Source organism: Phaethon aethereus (assembly GCF_964289735.1).
Source record: "Phaethon aethereus genome assembly, chromosome: 5".
NCBI classification, from domain to species: domain Eukaryota; kingdom Metazoa; phylum Chordata; class Aves; order Phaethontiformes; family Phaethontidae; genus Phaethon; species Phaethon aethereus.
The window spans coordinates 1293038-1315615 of NC_138579.1; positions in this window are offsets into that span (position 1 = coordinate 1293038).

Genomic DNA, 22578 nt, shown 5'->3' on the forward strand with positions numbered 1-22578 from the left:
GATTAATTTAGTCGCAGGGCGGCTGGAAGTGGTTGCAGGGTAAGGCGAACGTCCGTGCCCCTGCAGCCCCACCTGAAGCAGAGCGCGCCAGGACATGGAAGCCCCAAGCCCTGGCAGGGGGAAGGGTGCTGCCCCGGAGGCACCACCACCCCGGGAGCCAGCCTCCCCGCGCCCCGGCACGGCTCTCGCAGAGGAGCGGGGAAGATCTACGTCAGCTGCCTATGAAGACTGTTCGTAGTCTTTGTGGTAGTGCAGGACGCAACCTGCGGCTCCGGGAGGTCTCTGCGGCAGCTGGTGGCGAGCGCCGGTGGATTTGTCAACCCAAAGGACAGTGACTGCCATTTGGGATATGGAGAGATGACTTGCGGGGGGATAAAAACTTGAGGACAAGAAGGTCAACTGCAAAATCTAAGATAGAAAAAAGTTCAGGGCCTAATTACCAAATCTGAATGAGGAATGCAGAAGAAAAATTAAGACCCATGTTTTTTGGGGGGGGGGGGGTGGGGGGGTGGGTGTTTGTTTTCTTTTTACTTATTCCAACTAAATTTTGCCAAGGGCTTATACTTAGTGAAACATCTTTCCAGAGTAAAGCACAGAAATATGAATATTAACATCACCGGTAGATGCACATGACTTTTGCAGAAGACATAAAGATGAAAGAAATGCAGTTATCTGCCTTTATCTTCAATGCTACCGAGAGCCAGACCCTATGTTTTTATCAGGCAGATTTCATTGAGCTACAAAATTCAAAATACTTCAAAGAAATGAAGAAAATCTGCTGCAGAGAATGGCCGTACTCTGATAAAGCACCTATTGCTGTCTCACCCAGCCCAGCCCAGGGCTGTCCAGTGTCAGGAGGGGTGGGATGGGGCATGCACAAGCTCTTGTTCCCCAATATGCGATGTGCAAGCTGAGAGTGCAGAGAGTAACTGGTGGGAGGCAGAATTGCATACCCTGGATTTTATAGTACCATCAGAATGAACACCCCACACTGCCAGCATTAACACTGCTCTTTCTCCAGGTTCATCTGGCTGCCATGGAAAATGTTTCTATCTCTGTTAATTTTCATACGTTTCTCATCAATCTCAGCTGTATGTCTTAGCAAGTAATCAAGGCTCCTTGCAACACAGCTAGGAATACGCATTCTCAATTTCACCTTTGCTTTGTAACTCCGCATTTCCCTGTCCCAATCCCTTGCTGCTCTGCACTTCATAGCAAAACGGAAAACAATGCCAAGCACTGAACTGGTGTTAGCATAATCCTGAAGTCATAGGGTCATTATTCTAGTTACCAGAACGGTTAAGGTTCAGTTGTTCACTCTGATCATAAAATACAATCTGAAGTGAAAAATAAGATGTAATATATAACATGACAGTCATTTCTCCAAAGGAAATTTCTGATGGTTGAAAGACTTTGCCTATGCTATCCCTACCTCCCTTTTCAAACTTAATACTTCACCTTCCATTTCCTAAGGAACTGATTTCAGTAAGACATTCGCAACATCGAATGTTATATTTGTTTAATTTTGTCAGACTCCTCTGACACCTGCTGGGAGCAAGCCCTTCCACTTCTGATTTAGCAAAGGCATGTTGATATTTTCTTCTCATAAGCTTTTTCTCCAAGGCCTGAGAGATCTCAACATGAGCCCATCCGTTTCCATATACACTAGTTTGGTTTTGCCTTACTAGAAAAAAAAAAGTAATTTTGTAATACTCAGTTTTGGCCTCAGGAGAGATTTTGTGTACGAAACATGCAGAAAGAAGGTTTTCTGGAGGGAGGGCAGGTTAAGTTATTATCCTGTAACAGCACAGAAAGCTGGAGGAACTGGTCCGGTGCCACCACTGCAGCAGCGCTGAGGACAGCGGGGCAGGAGGGAGCTGGGCTCATCCCATGGGCACAGCGGGAGGGATGGGGATGCCCTGCCCAGGGGGAAAGGGGGGTTTCTGCCCGATTTCTGCGGGTCCATACAGCTGCAAGCGGGACGGGCTCCAACAGCTCTGGGCAGCCGTGCCCAGGGTCGGCCTTCACGAGGGGGGAAGGCTCATGCCCGCTGGGACACCCCGGGCACCACACGCTACGGAGGCGCCTCCGAATTGGGCGAGAGCTGCAAATCCTTCAGGTTTCCTTCAGCTGCCAAACAGCACAGCCAAGGCGAGAGCTGAGCATCCGTCCCGTGTCCATACCTCCGACGGCTCGCATCTGATTGTAAGAGCTCCCTGCTCGCTGACAAAGCCTCTGGCTAGAGCTGTGTGGAGTAATCGCTGAGGGGTACTCTGGAAATTTACCCTCTAAGAACAGCCTTGAAACCAGGTGGAACGTAGCACTCATGTACAACGGGTCTGTGCCATGGAGACTCCCTAGACGGCCTTGGATGCTGGCAACATCAGGGGCGCCTGGTGTGCTGACTCTGGGAGAGATTACATGGAGGGTGGAGCGGAGTGGAGACCTCGCGGCCACGCTCTGTGAACAGGGGAGTTTAGGGATGCACAGGATGTACATTGATAAGCTGCGCTTACAATGTCCTGGGCCAAGGACCTGTCAACTTTGATGAAGTGCTGTACTTAGAGTGAACTTTGCTAATTATAATATTATTATAATACTAAAACGCACACCCCTCTCAAAAACTACCACCCCCCCAAGGTGCAACCCCTCCTCAATGAGCATGCGCACTGAATTTTTCCTAGTCTGTACCTTTAAACGTGAAGCGAGAGAATTCTGCACCAATCCTGATAAAGGTATGTATGACTAGAGTCACTCAAGCTCCACCTGCAAAGTAAAACACTATAAAATAGTGTTTTACGAGCTGGATGTTAGGGAAGATACCATCGTCGTGTACTACTCTAACTTCTGGGATCAGTCGACGGGCTGAGCCTCTCTTCCCCCCCATTGGGACACCGCTGGGTAAGATTCAAACACTTGGTCATACCAAGTGCCTCCCCGGGAAACTCAGAAATCTCTATAGAGCCACTTTATATCTTTTAACGCATTTATAGCCAAGTAGTGTTACTCATATTTTTGGCATTTGCACGTGCTTTGCAGACAGTGAATTTATCACCGGCAACCCAAAGAACCTGTGTATCTGTTGCTTCAATAAATCGCACTATTGATTGACTCAGCCATGTGTGTGTGTGTGTGTCCCTGAACGTGACCGTACCTCTGAGTGCGGCCGTGTTAGTTCAGGAGGTGTCCGGCTGAGCAGGTAGTGTGATGTTAGTAGTGCATCCGGACCCGTGATAGTCCAACAAAGGTGTTGGGCGCGACCGGACTACTAACGCTGACTTTGGGCATCATTCGGAACCTAAGCTCAGCCGCCCTCAGTCCCTCCAATATCTGAGGATCGACTGGAAAGCAAGGGGGTTTAGTTTCTGCCAAATTGCTCTGCCTCTTAACGCAACAAGCTGGCAGAGCATTTTTCCGCTTGTCCTTCCATCGAAACCATCTCCCTTCATCCCCTTCACCATTAAAACCTTGCTTTTACGATGCACTTTTACCAAATCAGCGCTTATTTGTCCGTAAGAATCACGCTTACCTAACCAGATGCCCAGGTCCTGTTTGGGTTTCACGTGAAACGTATCAATTTAATCAAGTTTTTCTGAGGAATTTGTACAAAATCACCCTAATGTTGGCTCAGCTGTATTAGCTTTTATCTAATAAACTACTGCCCTTTCACTTCTTTATTTCCTTATAGAAATAAATAGAATATATGCTCTCATACAAAGAAAAAACACAAGGCATCACATATACTGTTGTCCCCATCGGGATGCAGGATCCAACACTAGCAATCTATTAGCTGTCAAGGAACCATACTTTTAAAAGATTTTACCACAAGTTTTTGCTACTTGATCAAAGGCATTTGACAGAGCTTGTCTGCCAAAACCACACATCTTCGCAGGACTATGAGAAATGCCCAATTTCATATATGTTAAAATGTGCCCCTGTGAGATAACTGGGTTGTTTCATGAGAGACAATTGCTGAACCCTACAACAGATTTTTTTCTGCCACAATTTGACTGTCACACCGCTAAAGCAAAAATATGATCAAAAAGCTCTTTGAATCTAACAAAAATTAGAGTTGTTATAAATATAGGCATGAGCAGCAGGGGGGAAACACATGCAGTCTGGAATTACATGGCGCATCCTAGAGCACTGTGTTTTTCCATGATATGAGCTGTTGACAGTGATTAACAACCCTACTGAGATCCATCACGCACGCAAGAGGCTTTTCATGAGAGCTGCGCACTAACAGACACTGTAGGGACTGAAGCAACCACAGATCAGTTTCTCCATTAGGATGCAACTGGTTGCTCTTTTGATGGCTTTTGATATGCAGAAAAACACTACAGCGGTAATTTAAATGCTTATTTGTGGCTCGATTTGCAGAGACACAGTTCCCTTTGAAGGAGCGTGACAAGCAGCGGGGCACGGGCTGTGCCAGCACCATGAGGCTCGGCTGGGAAGCGCTCACCGGGACAGGCAGCGAGGACCATGCACATGCTGGGACCCCGGGCAGCGGGCTCATAGCCACTGCTGAGAGGCTACCAGCCACTTCCAGCGTCTGCCCTTGACCACACCAGCACTTCCGCACCCTGGTGTTACGGCCATGGTGCCTCCTTCGCCAGGCAAGCACGCCATGGCTGCAGCCGTTTTTGTGCCAGGTTATTTCCATTTAAGAGCTCTTAAATCATGAGTTTCACCTTTCAGAAGCAAAATGAAAACGGGAAGTCGAAGGTCTGAACATACAAAAATAGGTCACTAATAAGGATGCTTTCAGGTCCCCTCAAAGGACTCATAGGCTACAGGAAGAAACTGAGAATTGGAAGACCTCTAGAGAGGATGTCTGAAGGTTTTCCTTCTCTCCTGCTCCCTTTTTCCTTCTTGCAATTTACTTTGCCTCCTCCTTCCTCTACACGTGGTGCCACCCGCTCTTCATCCTTCTAATCTCTAGTTTTGCTCTATTTTGAGGAAAATAAGTCTTTTCCACATATGATCCCTTTTAGCCAGCAATTACAGGCGCCTTTCCGGCGGGACCAGGCCGCACAGGCTCCCCGCAGCCGCGGCGCTGCCGAGCTGGGCTCGGCCCCGCACACAGCCGGAGCGCGCGCATGCCCAGAAATAGGCCGCTGGGCCGGCAGACCGCCGGCAGCCCCTTCGCAGGGTGGGAGGAGGCCTCGGCCCATCTCCCTACCGCAGGGAGAAAGGCTCCCGTCGCCTTCCTCCCCGGGAACAAGCCAGGAGCTGGTGGTAGCAGGTCACTTCTTTGCCATCTAAAAAACCACGTGCCCGTTGCGCTGCCGCTGCTCATCTGTCAGATGCCCGAACACGCCCGCGCGCACCTTACGTACAAGCGGATTATACACACACTCACGTTTTTTCCAGCAAACACAATCTGAGCAGGCAGCAGCGCTCGGATCCGGTAACAACGCACTTTCAACCCCCCCGCACTACCTGGGCTCATGACAAGGTGGGATCTGCGGGTGTCCGCTGGCAGTCGCAATTTTACTTTTGTTGTTAAAAACCGCTTCATTTCAAGCCAAGAACTGCTGACAGCAAACAGCCGAGCCGGGCCCGCTCGCAACGGGCGGTTCTTACCAGACCGTGACTTGGCCTCCACTCTTCCACGGCTCCGGCTGTGCCCAGCTGGGTACACGCAGGCTCACGCCCCAAAATCACCAGGTTTAACCAAAAGGAGGAATTCTAACCTAGCTGAGGATGTGGCGGGGCAGGTTTAAGTACTGTTCTATTTTCTTTTTTTTTTTTTTTCTTCCCTCTCCAAGCTGCATCCGGGGAGTGCCAAGGACAGAAAAGAGAGAGAAGCTGCAGAGATAACGATTTTTTTCTGTGTGCTGATAGACTTCTGCCGTCGCTGCTGCAAAAGGGAAGGGGCTGATGACACTCCCCGTTGCTTCTAGACATCAAGTCAACACCCAGAAAGCTTTGTGTGGATGCAGGAAAACATATATAAACCTTAATATATACAAGATACTTATTAATTCTAGATAATTATATAATATTATTATATAAACATATGACATAATATATAAAAATACTAATATATATTTTATGTAGCAATATGTTATTATATGAATTTTAATAATGATATTTTATAATATACTATATAGTATAATTATATATTTTAGATACTATATATAATATATATACACACACCTTTTCCAGGTACCTTGCACATTTTCCAGGTACCTGGGAAAGGTACATATATTTCCAGATATGTATATAGGTATATATATTTTCCAGATACCTGGAGAAGATATCTTCGTGTACTGACACTGCAGCTGCGTTTCTGAAAATGCAAGCTCAGTGCCACACAGCTTAATCATCTCCAGGGACTTGCCATGTCCCCCCTTGCAAGGGCAGAGCGGCACCGTAATGGCCACGCAACGCCACGAAAGGCCTTTTCACGCCCTGACAAAGAGCCCGTGCCGTGCAGGACCTTCGTTTCACCCGGTTTTCCTGCCTCACGTCTTAGATTGCACATGACGCTAAGACAGAAGCGAAGCAGTCAGTTCATCGTAGCACGTATGGACATCCCTCAGGGTTTCTGTCAATCTCTCATGCTCTTCACTGATGCGTAATATTCATCGGAAATGAGGAGGGAAAAAAATTTGTAAGTCCCTGTGGCCGCTTTCCAGGTGCCCGAGCCACCGCATCCGCTGGAGCGCTGATAACGACACCAGAAATGCCGAGTAGTCGGGACAGAGTTACTCCTCCTGCCTTTGCAGCCGAGGGTAGTGTTCGGCTCCCCTGTGAGATGCAGGGATGTTGGAGAGAGCTGCGAGCTTGGGTTTTTCTGAGAGAAAGGACTTCCAGATTCTGCATTATATATATTTCTCCTTTAAAATGTCTCAAAAAGGTCATGCTAATGATGTTTACTATCAAGTAATACATCTCAACACGTCTCCTCTCGCCAGATAGTGCTGAAGATTGGAGAGGTGCCCATTTGTTTGTTCTCCAGTTAGGCAAAGCGCACTAAATCAAGCAAGGTACAACATGTGTTATTTTTAAAAAAGTGACATTTGCTGTTATTTTACTGCGAGATGCAAATATTTTCTTTCCTAATGACTGTTTTCTGAAACCTGCAATAGGAAACACAGTTTAATGCTTTTTTGATTGCTGGCTTTTTTGTCTTCAAAAAACCACAAGCATCCCTACCCCTCTCTCGCCATCCCATGCACTGACGCTCAAAACAAGGCAGCTGGCTTCAGGATGGTTAATGGGAACAGAAAGCCCCATGAAAAAGGCTAAGCTATTAGTGAAGTAATTAAGTTTTTTTTTCTTAATACAGATAAGATTGCAAGCAGGAATAATTAAACTAAACCTCGTAACCCCTTGGATTCAGGCCCCTGGGTTGTTAATACCAAGTGCTAATGAGAGTGTGCAGGTCTGGAGCGGGAGGGGAAGCTCCGAGCTGGGGTGCCAGGCCCTTGAGCAGCAAGGCATTTAAAAGATTTTGGGGCAGCAGCATCCAGCCAGCATGGGGTAGGTGCATCCTTACTCTATTTAGTGTCAAATTATGCTAAGCTGTGTGATGTTTGCCCATTAGAGACACTTCAGGCTCAAAAAGTGGACTGGCATTATCTGAAGAGGTAAATGAAGACACTTTTGGTGCTGGGTTCCTCGCCGGGGGTGCCAGGCAGGGGATCAGTGCACCCCAGACCTGGGAAGAGCCAGGGCCAGCCTGGGGTGGGTGAGGGGCAAATCCTGGGTCTTGTTAGCTGCTTCATTACTAAGTACTGGTTGCAATAAACTCCTAAACAAAGAAAATATTCCTGGTTGAGCACATTTCCTGGGGAAACCAGGAGATTTGGCTCCTGGACCGCACTTTGGAAGCGGTAACTGTGCTGCTGGCCGGGTACCGCAGGTGGGCGTTCACAGCTGCCGAGTGCAGCGTGCTGAAGCCGTTTCAGGAACGCAAACGCACCACACCACACTTGCTAAGCCAGGCTGCACAAAGCCCAGCTTTATCCCAGGAAAAGGTGATGCTCATACCAGTTCTACCTGACAACTAAAGGAGGTGCAACTCCTCTTTTGGCTGCAGAAGCCCTGGTATCGTGATGCCCGGGGAGTGGCTGGATCACCTGAAGGCAATCAGAGATGAAGCTCTGCTGGAGATGACTGCTGTCCACAGGGGAAAAGGCATGAAAATCAAGATAGAAAGGTGGCCTGATGAAGAATGATGGTGAAAAGAGTAATCTGAGGATGTGTGCAAGTGATCTTGGAGAACCAGAGGAAAACGCAATTAAGGGGGATGGGAGTTTGTTGAAGGAGCGATATTGATGGCATAAACAGAAACTCCTCCAGTACAAAGGACTGAGTGCCACCTGCCCAAATCACACGCGAGTCACAGGCACAAGGTGGAAGCAGAGAAAGCAGAAACTAGCTCAACTGGTGCCAAGGGCGAGCACCGAAAAAAATGGCATGAGCATACAGGGAGAAAATTGTGAGAACCAAGGCACTGAGAGAGGTAAATCCAGCCAGGGGCATGTGGAACAGCAAAGGAGCATTCTGTGAATGGACCTCTGGCTGCAAGAGAGTGACCAGAAAGATGATGAATAAACAGGAGAAGAGCTTATGGCAAGTAACATTTAAAAGTCACACTGTTTAATAATTTTTTTTGTTACTGTTTTGCTTCACTCTTCATAAAAGAACAATTGCAATCAGCCACCTAATGTGATTAACATCGACACGAGGATAATACCTCAGCCTATGACAGAAAAGAACAGGGTAGAACACTGTTTCACAGAATCATTAAGGTTGATGATCTTAACCTTTCAGATCATCAAGTCCAACCATCAACCCAACACCACCATGCCCACTAAACCATGTCCTGAAGTGCCACGTCCACATGTTTTTTGAACACTTCCAGAGATGGCGACTCCACCACCTCCCTGGGAAGTTTGTTCTAGTGTTTGACCACTCTCTCAGGAGATAAATTTTTCCTAATATCCAATCTAAACCTCCCCTGGCGCAACTTAAAGGCATTTCCTCTCGTCCTATCGCTGGTTACTTGGGAGAAGAGACCAACACCCACCTCACCACAACCCCCTTTCAGGTAGTTGTAGAGAGTGATGAGGTCTCCCCTCAGCCTCCTCTTCTCCAGACTAAACAACCCCAGTTCCCTCAGCCACTCCCCATAAGACTTGTGCTCCAGACCCCTCCCCAGCTTCGTGGTCCTTCTCTGGACACGCTCCAGCACCTCAACGTCCTTCTTGTCATGAGGGGCCCAACACTGAACATGGGATTCGAGGTGCGGCCTCATCAGTGCCAGATGAGCTGGGCCTGCTGAAATTTTCCTGAAGTTCTTAGAGAAGTGGAATAATTTCAGAACTGCCTGCTGCTATCTCTGAGAAATTTTGGAGGAAGAATGAGACTGCAAGACATAGAGGGCCTATCTTCCACTTCCTATGCAATGCTCCTTGTGTAGGTTCTGTTCCCAGGAACAAATAAGCAGACCACATATTTGCAAATCCCCAGAAGATCCTGAGGACATAACAAGAACGATTTTGTCAAGAACGACTCATGGCACCCTCACCGTCTCTCTTTCTCTGAACATGTATGCTGTGCCTCCTAGGACAGGGGACCCGGCTGGCGGCGAGGCAGGGGCAACCGCAGATCTCGCGGAACTGAGTTTAATGAATCTATTAACATTCTCTCCCAAGGCTAAGAAACATACTCTTGATAAACCACGTAAAAGCTGGGTGGGTTGCCATCATCCAAAAAGCAGATCAGAAAAGCTCAGCATCAGAAATGGGAAGATGGAGCTGGTGGGGTCCTGTGGGAGTTCCTGCAGCCTGGTGCTGTTCAACATCATCAGCAAGGGCCTGGCTGCTGGGAGACAGAGTATGTTTATCCCATCTGCAGGCGATTCCTAACTGGAAAGGGATGCAGGCATCCTGGAAAACAAGATCAGGCTTTTGGTATTCTACCATATTGGAGAATTTAACTGAATATCAGGATGAAAACCAATAAACAATAATCCTGCCAAGATAAAAAAGTAGCTAGGTAGAGGTTTACGGACAAAAGTCTTGAGGTTACTTGCAATTACAAGCTAAGTCAACAGCATCATTCTGGTACACACTAGGCAAACAGCAATGGGGTGCACAACCAACAGCAAGCCCTGTAAGATGCATGCTTTTTTTTTTTGGCACCACGTTTCCAAAGAAGATGTGGTCCAAATGAGAACCACAGCTGATCAGATGTACAAAAAGCCTTGGCCAACAATGAAAGGCCAAATGAAGTGGTGTTATTTAATTAGAGAGAAAGAACAGAGAAAAAAACATTGATAGTCTTCACACACGTAACAAACTGGGAAGAAAACCAAAGCACACTTTTCCCCAAGACCATTTGGAGTCTCCACTGTTGGAGACACTCAAACCCAGCTGGACACGGTGCTGGGCAGCCTGCTCAAGGTGGCCCTGCTGGAGTAGTGGCTGGACAAGGTGACCTCCAGAGCTGCCTCCCACCTAAGCAGTTCTGTGAAACAAACCCAGTTCTGGGTTCAGCCACAGGTAAGACAGACAAAAAACAAAACAGATGATGCTGCACCAAGGTAGAGCTAGGTTAAGTACTAAGAAAAGCAGTCTAAGAAGCAGAAGACCAAAACAATTACATAGATTTTTTTTTTTTTTAAATCTAAGGAAGTTCCTTTCCCCCGTCCCCCAGAACAAGTAAGAAAAGCACACACCTGTTTTCTGACAGTTGATAAATTGAGAAAGTTTAGCTGGTCTTTTGTTGGGCAAATGGACCAGATGATCTCCAAGAACCATAGAATCTTTGGGTTGGAAGGGACCTTTCAAGGCCATCCAGTCCAACCCCCTGCAGTGAGCAGGGACATCTTCAACCAGAGCAGGTTGCTCAGAGCCCCGTCCAACCTGACCTGGGAGGTTCCCAGGGATGGGGCATCCACCACCTCTCTGGGCAACCTGGGACAGGGCTTCACCAACCTCATGGGCAAAAAATGTCTTCCTTATATCTAGTCTAAATCTGCCCTCTTTTAGTTTAAACCCATCACCCCTTGTCCTATCGCAAGAGAACCTGCTAAAAAGTCCATTCCCATCTTTCTCCTCAGCCCCTCTCAGCCCTGGCAGCTGCAGGAAGGTCTCCCCGGAGCCTCCTCTGCTCCAGGCTGAGCCCCCCCAGCTCTCCCAGCCTGTCCTCCCAGCAGAGCTGTTCCAGCCCTCTGTGAACTCAGCATTATTTTCTTAGATTAGATTTTAGAGCTCGTTAGGTTCAAGAACTAATAACGCAACTCAAATAGTAAAAGGGTGAGAAAGAGGCAGGAAGGATGGGCAAAAAATAAATGAACAAGTGAACAATCTGAAATCTCCTGCCATTTAATGTCACATTTCTAGCTAGTTCTCTCTAGGAGAGAGATGTGCTGTAATATACCAACAAAAGAAGAAAAATACACTTACAGCCTGAAAATTAAATTCAGGACAGGGAATAGGAAATAGAAGGCACATATGTTCCATAATAATCTACCAAGCTTTCCAAAATCAGTTAGCAATGAAACACCACATGTGAAAAAACACTCTAAATAAAATTTTCCAAATAACCCTGATTTGGCAAATGTCATGTACTTTACATTAACAGCAATTATCTCAGTAGCAAAACACAACAATTCTTTACTGAAAAGAATACCTGTTTCATTAAAACCCTCTGGCTGAGGTTTCTTGCTGGGGTGCAGCTGCAGTACTGTCATTTTTCCAGTTATTCACAACAGCTCTTGGGGCTGCAGTGGGTGCTATGGCTCCATATGTAGGTGATGGTGATACTCAGCCTCAGCCTCACCCCCACCTCCCCCCACAAACAATTAACACTTTTGAAATTAAATCAATGCCAGGTGGTCAAACCGCATGCAAGATAAGGAAGGGATATTTCACTGTCAGTTCTGTGACCGCATCGGCAACTGTTTTCAGACTCAGGTTCATTTGTCCTACGTGCAAAATCCCGACCACCCTACAGCCGTCAACAAAACACCAGGGATTTGGAACAACCTGTAATATCTGGCAATGGAAATGATTCAAAAAATTTGATCTCAAAAACAATTAACCCCAACCCTAATTCTATCATCCTTTTTTGTCCTCAGAAGCTTACTGATTTCTCTATACTGTTATTTATAAAAACAGCTTTACTTATCTATACGACACTAAGGTTGGCAATATGATGTCTGTAAAAGATTTTGAAGGTTTTTTTGTAACCAAAAGGTATTATCAGACCTAGAAGAGCAATATTAACATCTTGCAAGATTAAAAGCAGCTCTAGTTGAAAAGTGACTACTTAAATGCTTCTTTGACAGAAAATCTCCTTTTCCCGCATGCAGGAGGTTTTATAGGAAGACAGATTTTACCACAGCATTATTTCCTCCCTGAGGGGAAGTTCTGTAAATCGCCGGGCTCAGCGGGAAGGTTTTATTTTGGGGTGCTTACGGCTGCGGCTGCTGCCCAGGTGAGGTCTGTGCGGGGTGCCCGGGGGGTCCCTGCACCACCCGCTCCCGGGGGTGCACCGGGGAGGGTGTGCACGCACCCGGCGCGGGACGGAGCGGGACAAGACGGTAGCCACAGTGGCCACAGCTCTGCCTGATGTGCTGGGATTGCAAGATGCATCTGACGGCGGCAAAGGGTCCCCAGGGTGCTGCCCGGGCTGACGCTGCCAGCGCAGTACACGGGGTATTTGGGAGCTCTGCCAGGACTTTCCAGCCCGTGAAAGGTTTCACGCATTTCGACATGTGGCACTTGGCCGCAGCCGGGGTTTTCCCTCCCAGCCTCAGATCTCCTGTGGTATGGACCGGGCTGGACTGAGTCGGCTGCAGCTAAAAGCTGTGTTATCTTCTCATGTGCAGCAAGGGCAGACAGCGAGGTTTGGACATCTCCGCTGGGAATTATAGCTGACAATACCAAACTGAGCTTTAAATTACCGGCTCCTACCCAGGGCAGCTATTCGCTACCATGTCTTAGATTTATAGAGTTTAAGCCTAGACAGGACCATTAAATCCTTCTCACCTGCCCCTGCCTGTCAGAAGACATTGGATTTCATACATTTTTCCCCCAGTCTGAGTCCAATTCCCGGTCCAACTGTAGCCCCTGTGCGCGGCTTTGGAAGCGGAGGATCCCTGGAGCCTCCACCATCGCTAACACTGCTCTGGGCTTTGCTCACCTTGTAGCTGTCAGTGTCTGACCCCCGTGAGCTGGCAGCACATCCATCGTGTATATATACAGTAGACACAGCAGAGGTGCCCAAGGCCCCTCCACGGAGAGGGGACAGGCTGGTGGGAGGCAGGGGTGGCTACAGGAGGAGCAGGTTGCGGGGCCTGTACCAGCAATGGTGTGGCCAGCAGGAGCAGGGCAGGGATCGCGCCCCTGGACTCGGCACTGGTGAGGCCGCACCTCGAATCCCATGTTCAGTGTTGGGCCCCTCATGACAAGAAGGATGTTGAGGTGCTGGAGCGTGTCCAGAGAAGGGCAACGGAGCTGGGGAGGGGTCTGGAGCACAAGTCTGATGAGGAGCAGTTGAGGGAACTGGGGGTGTTCAGTCTGGAGAAGAGGAGGCTGAGGGGAGCCCTCATCGCTCTCTACAACTGCCTGAAAGGGGGTTGTGGCGACGAGGGTGTTGGTCTCTTCTCCCAAGTAACCAGCGACAGGACGAGAGGAAATGGCCTCAAGTTGCACCAGGGGAGGTTTAGACACTAGATATTAGGAAAAATGTCTTTCCTGAGAGAGTGGTCAGGCATTGGCACAGGCTGCCCAGGGATGTGGTGGAGTCACCATCACTGGAAGTGTTCAAAAAACGTGTAGACGTGGCACTTTGGGACATGGTTTAGTGGGCATGGTGGTGTTGGGTTGGTGGTTGGACTTGATGATCTTAATGGCCTTTTCCAACCTTAATGATTCTGCGATTCTGCCTGCAGCAGAGCCCCGCTGACAGGGCAGCATGCCCTGTCCCCCAGCACACACTGCACCACGAGGCTGGGACCAGGGGCCAGCACTGAAGATGACTTCAGAGCACACTCTGGAAGTAAATGGGAGGGCTGTGCATGTAGCTCCAGGAAAAGTGCTCTCCTGACAGGTCCATAGACTGACCCTGAGTTTCTATGCATCAGGTAGCAAAGCAGCTACCGGCAAAAGCGTCCTTTAGACTGCACATCCACCTCCTGGGAGGACCTCCGGGCCGCGGCAGTAAGCTGAGTCCCCAGAGCTCCCATCCGGCTCCTGGTCTGAGGCTGCGGTTTACTCCAGGCTTCCTCAGGGTGTCTGTCCGTTACAGATGGGACTGAGCGCCCAGGAGGACATTTCAGCTTTTGTAGCGTAATGCAGTACCCCCGCAGCAACCTGCCATGCCACAGAGATGCCAGAGGAGGGTGCGAGGTGACGTTCGGGTCAAGCCTGAATTTCTCCGGTAGCTCTTTGCAGGGAATCTGGCACCGGCTCCAATCTCGCCACCTTTTGTGAGCACTAATTTTTCATTTTAATGGGAGCCATGACTGCAGAGCACAGCAATTAAGTCTGCTGAGCTCTTTTCCCAATGTGTGCCCGTGGGCTACTGCACAAGTGATAAAAGGGTGACTTAGTTACAGGAACAAGGGTTGCAGAAATAAACCATCCCTAGTCTATCATCCCAACCTGAACAGATGTACCCTATACATTAAACATAGGATAATATAAGGACAGAGAGTAATTTTGCAACCATAATTCAATCAGAGGAAAGTTGTAACATAATAAATTGGATGAATGATGGCCCTCTCCGTCATATATTTCATTATTTCTGTCTGCTTTAGCACATATGAATACACGCTTAATGCTTTCACGGAACCTAAATTACAGCGTTGAAGGAAACGACGGCCCACCTGCGCCAAACACAGCCCTGCTGAGCAGCCCCCCGTGTTCCTGGGTGCAGCCCTCTGCGATGCTCTGGGGCAGAGCCAAAGGCTGCGCTCAGCCCGGCGGCTCGCCCGCTGCAGCGAAGCGCCTTGGTTCCCTCGGCCCCCCTTAAAGGGTCTCCTGTCCCCCCTGCCCCCCCTCCCCGCCTGGTGCCCTCCCCGGGGTGGCCCAGAGCACGGCACGTTGCAGCCACCCAGCCCTGCTCCTCTTCAGCTGCCTCGACGTGCAAGCTGGCCGACTTTGTATTTGCCTGCGGCTCACTCGGCTACGATTCCCTTTTGCACCAGCTTTTTCAAACAGTTTTTTTCTCCTCTTTTGGGTCCTCTGTATTTTCTCAGGTTGTATCATATTTATATTTCCTTTTCTATACGCTTCCCTTCTTGCAGCTTCCCTTATTCTGCATGGCATTATGGAGTTATGGTGGAACCTCTGGTCTGAGATACACGTGAATACAGTTTAAAAACCATAAATCTCCCCGTTGCTGTATGTCAGTATGTCATGAGAATATACAAAATGCTTGCATGGCAGAATTTAGAGATTCCTGTCACAACCTTGTCACAAGCCTTGAAAAATATTTTTTAATTCTTTCAGCTGATGACTTCTGAGGAGTTTCATGCCTGGAAGGAAGCTGATACCCACGCTCACTACCATTCACAGTCTGGACCTGCTAGAGAAGGTCAGGAGTCTTTCAAATAAACACTTTTTTCCCTTTGAAAATGAGAATTTGTTGAATCAAAAGTATTAGAGAGCATAAATTATTTCAGCAAAATTTTTTTAAATGGAAAGCAATACTCTAAAGTTTGAAATCACCATTTTGACCCTATAAACCCACAGATCTCATTTTTATTATGTTTGGAAGGCAAGCAAAAGGTCAGAGTCACAGTGACCTACTTCCGATGCCAGTGTGAGAGCTGATATTCACACTCCAAGCTCTCCACGGTAAGCCTTTCAAATCTGTGCCCTATCCAGAAGTCTGGTTTTCTATGATTGCCATTTTCCTCTCCATACCACTGTGATGCACCCACCGGAGCCACAGAAGAACGGGGGTTTCCGTCAGCAGAAAATTCTTGTGCTTTGAATTCACTTGCCTGCCAGCTCAAGAGAGCAAAGCCTAAGAAAACAGACTTTTTACAATGCCAAACGTTCAAGGAAATGTGGAAGTGTCAAAATATTTGGGGAGCTGGTGCCAGCCGGAAGCGCGCAGGCAGGCTGCCTCCGAAAGCGACTCATGCCGCCAGCAGAAACGAAAAGGGAGCATTTTCCGAAGAAAGAGGTGCACTGTCACCAGCGAGGGTCACGTCTAGCACCTAAGAAGGACTCGGGCTCAGACATTCATGCTCTAAAGCCGACGGTTGGGAAACAGCCTAGTCAGCAGAGAAAGGGGATGCTCAGCCCACCTCGTCCCCCAGCTGAGAGTCCTTAACTGGCCAGGGGAAGGGAGATGGCCGGAACGAGGGCAGAAGCATCCCCTCCGCAACGGACCCTGCCTCCTCCCTGGCTCTCCAGGACAGCTTTGGGTTCCTCTTGTCCTGATCGCAGGCACCCTCACGAATTCCCAGGGAGGACCTAGCCTGCGTCCTCCCACCGGATTTGGCTGAGGACCGAACTTCACGCGTGGATGAGAGCAGACCCCCTCCACACCTGCACCTTCCACCGCTCTCCTTCCGAGCTGCCGTTTCTCCAACCTGTGAGCAGATTCAGTGTCTCATCACTGCCAGAATGAGATTAACCGCGTCCTGAGGAGCCTTCCTCTGCTCATGCTGGACAATCCTGAGCAGGTTTATAATCTATTTTCCTGGGTGGGTTCCTTTTGGGTATTTTTTGCAGGTAGTCACCTAAATCAGCTCAGCACAGCAGGCTCTGACAAGCTCCGGAGCTGGCAGAAGACGAACAGCCAAAGCACGTGGTTAGAACCTGGAGTAGAAGGGGACAAGGCAAACCTCTTCTTTCGGGGGTGACATGTTACCAGATTACCTTGAGCATCTGTAAAACCATGCCCTGAGCTGGCGGGGGCTGTGCCTGACATCCCTGCTGTGAGTCTGCGGCAAACAGGCAGCTGGAAGTGTTATCCTGGTTATCTCAAAACCAGTCTCAGCCCTACTTGGAGGGGTTTTCTTGTCTTAACAGACAAATAAAACAGCAGACAAATAATGCCATTTGAATTTCTTTTATTTACGAAACCCTTTGCTTTAAAGCGAAACCGAATGAGATATCACACTTCAGATTTTTTGGAACTTAACTTCTCCACCTTCCAAAAATGGCTTAAAAGGTAGTGGTGAGGTATGGAGGAAGCCAGTGTCTCTGCTCCTGAACATCAAACTTGCTTCAAGCACCAGAAGTCGCACGGCGACGGCATCGTGTCGGCACTGGAGATGGAAGGAGGAGCGAAGACAAGCTGATGAAAAAGCTGTGGGTGAAGGGAAAACACTCCGTGCACGCTGCCATTGCTGCAGAGGTGCCGACGGGCCGTTCCCAGCCGCAGAGAGCTGGGAGCCAGGCTGCCCACCGCGCCGAGGGGGAGAGGAAGAAAAACTTCCCTGCTTTACCCGGCAAGAGCGATGAGCGCGGTGAACCGTTAAAGGGAGAGCTTGGCCCTCTGTGCCGCAGCCATAGCAACAGGTTTGTTAGAAGGAAAAGCTGAAGACAATAATGCACTTAGAGAGTCACTGTCAGATCTTCCCACCTGGTTATCTCCCAGGGGTTTGCATGCCGGGTTCCTTGCCTTCCAGTTTTCCTGTACAGTTAATATTACACGGGTGGAGAGAGGAGGGTGGGTAGGAAAGGGGATTTGGTGGCTACGAAGTCCTCTGAATTTCTAGTGGTTTGAAAGAGGTATTAAACACAGATTTTCCATATAAAGTGTATTTTGATGAAAACAGAAACTTCAGTGACTTTTCTCAAACAAATTACCAATAAAATCCAGCCCAATATATTGCACCTTACACAGACAAAATGTCTGGATATTCTAGTCCTATTTCACTTCAGCTGGAAAGTTTTGTACTTCCTTTTGACACTTTCTGATGACTCTTACGCATAACCTGGGGCTGGGAACCCAAAGGGATCTAAGAGTGACCCCACACTCTCAGATCACAGCCAGCTCTCTTTTCAAGAAATGTGAATATGTGGGATCTGATCAGCGACTCCAGGTGGGTTTCAGCTGGGCTGGGATGTCCCTGGGTGATTTTCACTTCTTTAATCCCTCTAGTGAGTTTACCAAGAGTGGAGCTTGGGAAGCACTGCAGAGAAACCATCATTGCCCGTAGTAAAATCGTTTTGGACAAAATGATCTCTGGACTGAAGACTGTCTCCAAACATCAGGGCTTTCATGGCTGTATCAGCACTGAAGGACGTGCTGGTCGGAAAATTGTGATTAACGGAGCAGGGAGGGACCGTGGACATCCTATACAAGCTGGGCTGCAGCAGATGACGGAGACGGCGTCAAACCTTCGACCCTTCCCAAGATGCATCCGTACTGCTCCTCTCGGCAGTCACACACCCATAGCCGCTCCTGAGCGCAGGGGCTCAAAGAGGACCCCTGGGAGGTTCATCCCCCCAGACAAGATTCACCAGGTGCCCCAGGGGAACGCGGCGTCCAACGCGCCGGGACTCACCCCCCCGCTGCTTGCATCCCTAACCAAACCGCACACCGGCACCTTCCTGCCTTCCCATCTTGGCAGACGGCAGAAAAGACGGCTTCACCACTCTGATCTATGTTTTCTTAATTTACAAAGTTATTTTTCCCCACTCACAGTGAGCAGAGCTGGGAAAAGAAAAATCTGCTTCCAACAGCCTCCACTTGGATAACAGCCTTTCCTATTTCCTCTCCCCTGTTCAGCACCATCACCCCCATCCCCGGTCATGCCCCCCTCCCTCACCATGCTAACAGGTTTGTATTCACACACAGGGACTTGGCATAATTTGCACTGGTTCAAATGAAAGAGCTGCATTTAGCACCATATTTTCAATCAACTCACATGAAAGTCAAGAGACAAGCGTGAGGGAGAAATTAACTGTAGAATAGGGGCTTTTTAATCCGCAGAGGTTGAGTACAAAGCAGGAGAAGGGCATGCTGAAATCCTTTCACAAAGGAACGACAGTGTTTGCTCTGTTCTTCCAAGCCCTCAGCTGGTAAACGCTGAAAGTAGCACACCAGCAAAACCGAGAGAGATTAATGGCTATTGTTTCATACAAATGGGTAATCAGGAAGGAAATAACTCAGGCCTAGTAGCTAAATTTAATTTAAGGATATACAAATCTGTGCTTAATGATGCACTGGCAAATATATTGCATGATTAAATAAGAGATCCGATGTCAGGAAAGAAATCTTTACTGACTCCAGCTATAGAAAAGGCACCGGTGGAAGAGGACGTTTATCCTTGCGTAGTTTTGCTACAGCACCAGACGCGCGGTACGGAGCCGCTCGGCGATGAACCCTCTGGTCTTGGGCTGTGCCGGGTGGGAGGGCACGGCGGCTGCAGCCCCCCCCCCAGTGTACGTACTCTGGTCTAAGGGTTTGCCTCTCTGACACACATCTTCAGCAAAAAAAGATGGATTCAGACTCACATGAGCCCAGGGGGATGGAGGAGTGTCTCTGGGAGGAAACCTCGGGCGCACAACACCGTCCCGTGCCTGTGCAAGCCCCCCGTGCCTGTCCCGCAAGGAGGGCTCGTGGCCGGGGTGCCTGAGCCCTGTCCCGGCAAGGGAGGGACAGGCGTTTCCAGCACTGACTCTCACAAGCCCACTCGCATCTCGGCAAGGAGCACCGTGGAGCAGATTTAGATGCTTCCAAGGAACAGCAGACCTTTTCTGTGCAAAAAATCTACCTGACTGATAACTCTTCAAACTCGCAAGTGCAAACCACTGCCTGCCCCAGCCCGAGCACCGTGCTGGAAGAAGGAGAGCGGCTTATTTTGGTGGGTGGAGGGAAAGGCGGTTCTCAAAGAGCTGAAGGCTGCTGGGGGACGAAACGCCTTGCAGGACCTGTGCAGACAGGTGAGTATTTTGACCGATCTGTGTGGAAAGCAGAAAGGAGAAACAGCTCATTGAAGGCAGCAGGAGCCGGGGTGAGGGACGGTGTTTGGGGAGTTACCGGGGTGTTAGCAGAGCTGCAGGGGCAAATTCAGCACATCCTCCGTTCCAACTTTGCCCAGTGGTATTAGCACACCAGCTCGGTGAACACTGAATTCACTGACAGATGAGGGGAGGAATCCCTGCCCTTCTCCGAGCGCCCGCAGACTGGCACCGGGCTGCGGGTGCTCGGGCTGCCTGGTGCAGCCCAGGCAGCTGCTGAGGAGGGATGCGGTGCCGGTCCTGTTGCCCAGATTTAGCATCCATGTGGGAGCAAACATGCCGCATGCTGACAGCTCTTTTCTCTTGAACACGGCTCTCTGATGGGCGCCTTGATGTGTAACGTTTGATCTCATCACAGCACCAAGCCCATCAGCCCACACAGCTCTTTGATCATTCGCTTTATGAATTTTTGTCTTCCTACTGTCCAAGGTCTTCGCGCTGACAGAGGGATCTGCTGACAGGAAAGGAGAATAATACTTTGTTTTTCATCATTGGGGTTGCGCTTTGCAGCTTCCCACCCACCAGCACCCTCGCAGCGTGGCTGGCGGTGCCTGCGGCGCCAGCTCACGGCCGTGCGAGCAGCGCGTGTGGAGCGGCAGGGCGTAAGGCACGCATCTCGGCGTCTGCCCGGTTCGGCCAGGGAGCTCGGAGCACAAGAGACCCAGCGCGGTAACAGCCAGCCGGAGGAGTTTACGCTAATGCAACAGGCGCTGCTGCCTTTGCCGTGCTGTGATGTCATTTGTGAGCTCTCAGCAGTGCCTGCCCGCCGTCTGCGTGCTCCCCAACGTGCAGCTCGGGTGAAGTAAACAAAAAATGAAAGCGGAAGGGATCAAGAGAAGGCTGCAGACATTGGGACAGGAGCCGTGCTGTCCCGCCGCCTGCTCTGAGCACCGGCACCGCTGCAGCGAGGCGTTCTGCCCGACAACGTCCCCTCTCCAGCATCCCAGTCTTTGCTGACCTGGCGATGCTCCGCCAGGACATCGGCACCCAACGCTCAGCCCTGGGCACTGCTGGGCCCAGAGCAGCAGCCTGAGGCTGGACTAACAGCACAGACTACCCAGACTACTGAGAAGACACAAAATGGGTGCTAATTCCCCTTCCTTTTATTTTTTCCTTGCGTGCCGTTAAATTACAGAAGTTTTGAAGTGGCTCCTCGTGCAGCTTGCTGCAGGCATCCAGCAACAGAAGCGCTTTGCTCACATGCCGGCCAGTGTCCCGAAGAAAATGGTGGGGCTATTCTCACCGCAAGTTTGTACAAGTGCTGTGATCATGAGATTCATGGGGTGAAGTTCAAAGGCAGAGCAGGAGTTGTGTCTGTGTAATGTGCTTCTGAAGCCAAAAGGACAAAATGCAGTATCAAGGGAGTAGTTAAAATGAGAGCACTTTGATCTAAGACATAAAAAAAGCAAAAAAAGCGTTTTTTTTTTTTAAAAAAAAAGATTAAATATTAGCTGTGAGTAAATCTAAACTGTGAATTTTCCCATTCAAGTGACTTCACGAAGGCCAACTGTTGTCCCAGCACTGCACAGTTCCTCCGGTTCGTTCCGGAGAGTACCCCGGAAGGCACCTCGAGCCCGGACAGCCGCGAGAGGAAGATGCCTGCCCAGGAGGCGGTAGCCGCGGGGCAGCGGCACGGGCCACCGACACAGGCCAGGGCAGGCGGATCTGCCCACGGACGTCGCCGTCTTTGCCGCTCCCTGCCCTCGCGCGGTGGGGCTGACGGCCCCCGCCGGGTCGCCGCTTCCGCCGCCTGCGGCACAACGCGCCTGTTGTGCGTGTCGCACCTCGGTCGACACCCACTGAGCGAACGCCAAGATTCTCAAGCGATTTGTGTGTGCACGGTAGTGTAACTTTGCCACGTTAAATCCTCTGCTGGTGGGAGATCTTCACATGCACAAGGGAGCACTGGGGGATCGATGGCACCGATCCGACCTCTGCATCGCCCACAGCCTGCACGCATAGGACAAGACCCATGTGCACCAGGTGAGGGGGCCGGAGGGAGTGGCAAACCCCCCTCCAGCCCCTCCGCCTTCAGCAGCCCTCAGCAGCGGGCAGGAAGCACCCGGGAATAACGGCAGGTTTTCCTCTGACAAAGACAAGAGGCTTCATCACCCGGCGCACACGCAGGTCCCGCTGAATTAAAACTGTGATAGCAGTCCTCTCTGCCGGCTAGCTGGCTGCCCAGGAAACACGCAGCCCCGGACTGGGCTGTATAGGTTAAGCCAACAACTTCCTTATTTTTTCCCAATGGAACACAACAGTGGAATAAAGGTTTCAGAAGAGAAAAAGAAAAAAACCCCAAAACCAAAAACAACAGCAGTTTTTCATGCAGGGCTTGAATAACCAGTTAGAACTTCTGAATCAGTTCTGAGTCGCGTCCTCTTGGCGCATCAACCTGCAAGTGATGGAAATTTGCTGCTGGCTCTCCCAGGCTTACAGGTTTGCTTAAATAAAACACAGCAGAGACCAACAACAGTAATTTAATGACCTTTCAGGGCACTGTGAATTAGCCAAGAATTCGATGTTCTACACTTTCCGTTGACACCACACGGCTGCAGCGGGTAATGCAGCGGTAGCCGTGCCTTGCGAGAGGTTTTTAGTGAGCTTGGGAAGGGAG